A 3,846-nucleotide genomic window follows, 5' to 3' on the forward strand; every position below is an offset into this window, starting at 1 on the left:
AGAGCTATTGGAGCCATAGGAAAAGCATGGCGGTGGTGGCGCACACCTTTAATCCCAGCACTTGGTAGACAGAGTTAGGTAGATTTCTGTGTGTTCAGGGATACAGCCAGCATTGGAGACATATGCCTTTAAGACCTGGAGAGCTGTACTCACAGGCATTGACGAGGCAGCCATGTGTTGGGTTTACAACCAATGAGAAGGCAGAACAGAAAGACTAAAGACAAACACACAGGAAGTAGGTCTCTTTCGGAGAGGTAGGACCACCACAGGAGGGAGGGTAAGGTTTTAGCTCTGAGCTCTGACCTCTTGGCTTTCTCTTTTACATTGGTTCTGTGTTTCTTATTTAATAAGATGGCTGGTTACATCTACATGTATCCTCTTGATCTCTTGAAGTTGTCATATTCCTCTAGATAGAACTTCAAGTACTATATTGAGTAAATGTAAAGAGAGTGGACAGCCTTGTCTTATCCCTGACTGTAGTGGAATTGCTTTAAGTTTCTTCCCATTTAATTTGATGTTGTCAATTGGCTTGCTGTATATTGCATTTATTATGTTTGTGTTTCTCCCTTTTATCTCTAATCTGTCCAAGACTTTTTTTTCAAATTGATAAATGACAATTTTATTTTTTATGCATAAAGGTTGATGAAAAACCATTACTAGTTCTATTAAAACTGAACATTTCAATTGAAAAGCATAGTACATGTACTTATTAAATATCATTTTCTAAAATACAGATTTAGAGCATCCAACATGCTTGTTTCATTTCAGTACAATGGGTTCGGGACCAAGTACACATGTTACATGCATCCAGGCTAGATTACAAATTATCATAGTCATCATCATCATCATCATCATCATCGTCATCTTCACGCTTTCTTTTCAGGGCATTTGCTGACTAATTGGCTGTATTTTGTGATACCATATTAGTGGTAATAAGGATGTTTTTGGACCCAATTAATGATGGATTGATCAGAACATTCTGAACTGCCAATGCATGCAGGAATTGAAGCTTTCATGCAGCAGACTGAGAAGCAGGCATTTGTACTGTAAACCTCTGTCCTGTGAGGGACATTGGAGTGCCTACTTTCGTTCAGACAGACACGGTTTGTGGAGTTGGTGTGGCTAGTGTGGGAGTACTTGGTCTGTTAGAAAATGAACCAACACTTAACCGTGGAACTGTTATTCTTCCTGAAGGAGTAGATGCCTTTTTTGTAAAGACTTAAGCCTATAGTTTGAGGCAGTTAAACAATATCTATCGGGTGGCAATCTAGGACCTGAATATGGCTTGATCAATGGCAAAGGGGTTTGATTTCTTTGTCTTGCAATATCTAATAAAAAATCTCTCGGGGGAGGAGAAGTGAACGACTGGTTGGCACGGCAATGGATGGCCAATTGCACATCATCTGCATCAACAGTTGCCTTCTTAGCATGGCTTGAATATATTTTAGCATCATCTAGAATTGTGGTCACATATCGGAAGGCAAACTCCAACATCTGATTTATAACTCTTGGCTCATATTCTGTAATCCCCATATCCTTCAGGATTTGTGCCATCATCTGTGCGTCTTTCAGCATGCTCTTGGGAGAAGCCATCTTGCCAGACTCCGTGATATCCGGTGATCAGACTTCTTGAGCTAAATCCCCTATCAAGGACTATGAGGGTCCAGCCCCTCGATAGTCCCCTCCCAGGGTTCCGGAAGAATCTACAACCAGCTGATAATTAATCTTTGATGAAAAGAAATGAATCTATGTACATGAAACTCCTTAGTCCATATACTTTATTATTCTGTGACAGTTATAAGCTTATATTCTGCTCTCATATTTAGGTCATCTGTAGCCTGATTTCTCTCTACACTTGTCTACGATCCCCTCTAGGTTCTATCTTAATTCCTTCATCTAGTTCTGCCCCTTCTAGGTTCTCATCCATTTTGTTCCTTCCCATATCATCTCCTCTCCCGTCTCCTCTCTCCTCTTCTCGTTCTACTTCATCTTGTTCTTCCCCATCTGGCTCTTTCTCATCTTCCATCTTGTTCCTCTAGTACTCTCCTGTAGCCCTTCAATCTACTTCTTCCCCATCTCAGTTTCTTCCTCTCAATTTCTTACCCATCTAGTTCTTCCATTCTCTTCTCTCTTCCTTCTGCCTCCTGGAAGTCTTGGTATATAAAGGGAGGGTCCGAGCTAAATTGTGTAAAGCTATTACTTAACATCCACCTCTCCTAGGCAGTGTCTCCTTGTGGAATTTACTGTTAAGTCAGGAGACTTGCATGTAGGCTGTTATCATTGTTAGTCCACCTGGGACTAACAATGGGCGCCCACCTGGGTGGTGTTTCCTATAGTCCTTGAAAGTGGCCAAGGGAGAGAGATAATCTGATTCCAGAGAAAGCCTTTCCTGAGGCTGTTCTCCAAATACCTGGAATGTGTATGTCCAGAGAGTGATCAGTCTACACTGTTAGCCCTTCTAAGGAACAAGTCAATTGGGAAAACTATGAAGGCACACATGATTTTCATAACAGAAGACAGCTGATATATAACAAGCCAAGTAACACCAAAAACTCCTTGGGATTTGGCTTCCTCTGGAGGAATTCCCTGATCCCTCCAGGTAGTGACTTTGCCATAACCAGCTGAGTTCTTATGATATATTCCTGCGGCCCGCAGCAATCCCCCACATTAATGTACTTCAGTCCTGATTTTGATGCAAGTTCTTTGCCTAGTGTGGTTTTTCCAACCCCTGGTATACTGGTGAGCAGGATGTTCGGAAGCTTCATAGTCCTCCCTCCCGGGGCAGCCGCCAGTGCCTCAGCTTCACGTGCCAGATGCGGAGCTCTCCAGGGAGGAGCCAGAAAGCCTCGCCAAGACTTTTATCATTTAAAACTTCTGGATTTTGTCACAGGCTTTTTCAGCATCTAATGAGATGATCATGGGATACTTTTCTTCTGGTTTGTTTATATGGTGGATTAAGTTGACAGGTATTTGTATGTTGAACAATTCCTGAATCTCTGGCGTGAAACCTATTTAATCTTGGTGGATGATCTTCTTAATATGTTTGGATTTGTTCTTTGAAAATTTTATTGACTATATTTGGATCAATGTTCATGAGGAAAATTGGTCTGTAACTCTCCTTCTTTGCTGAGTCTTTATGTAGTTTTGGTATCAGGGTGATTGGCCTCATAAAATGAATTTGGAAATATTTCTTCTGTTTCTATTTTGTAGAATAGTCTGAAAAGTATTGGTATTAGCTCTTCTTTGAAGGTCTGGTAGAATTTCTGTGCTCAAATCATTTGGCCCTAGGCTTTTTTGGGGGAAAATGTTTAATGACTTCTTCTATTTTCTTGGTGGCTACAATTATATTTAAACTGTTTGTGAGACCAAAATGAGCCATCTTAGAAATAAGACCAAAATGCTTTCACCCTAAAACTAAGGCCTAAGATTTCTCCTTTTAGGAATAGGCCATTAGTTACTGAAACCAGTCAGTCCAGATTCCAGAAACCAGGAAGTGTAAAAGTACAGAGTCACAAGATAGTCACAGGGTAATGCCTGCCAGACTATGGAATGTCCTCTCCCTGGTTTCCAGGGTAACTGATCACAGAAATGCCCCCACCTGAGGGCAGCCAATGAGAAATGGTGGTGGGCAACTACTCCCTTAGAAATAATTTCTAGAAGTCCCTAGAAGCGAGCCAATCAGAATTGTACCTGTACTAGCACCCCTAAATGATGTAACCTTGTGACTTTTCCCTTTAAAAACTGAGCTTGCAGACAGGTGGGCGCTTCCTCCAGCCTCCACTGCGTTGGATGTATTGGACTAAGTCCCTGCCTAGGCTTGTATTGCTTTTGGATATCCAGAATTAA

The 3,846-nt window shown here is 41.4% G+C and overlaps 1 pseudogene; it reads right to left on the reverse strand.

The window, feature by feature from the left end:
• Positions 1-591: 591 nt before the first annotated feature.
• LOC102928758 (transcription initiation factor TFIID subunit 9-like) lies at positions 592-1,638 on the reverse strand (annotated as a pseudogene).
• Positions 1,639-3,846: the final 2,208 nt, after the last annotated feature.

Source organism: Peromyscus maniculatus, chromosome 19 (genome assembly GCF_049852395.1).
Source record: "Peromyscus maniculatus bairdii isolate BWxNUB_F1_BW_parent chromosome 19, HU_Pman_BW_mat_3.1, whole genome shotgun sequence".
In the NCBI taxonomy this organism is placed as follows: Eukaryota; Metazoa; Chordata; class Mammalia; order Rodentia; family Cricetidae; genus Peromyscus; species Peromyscus maniculatus.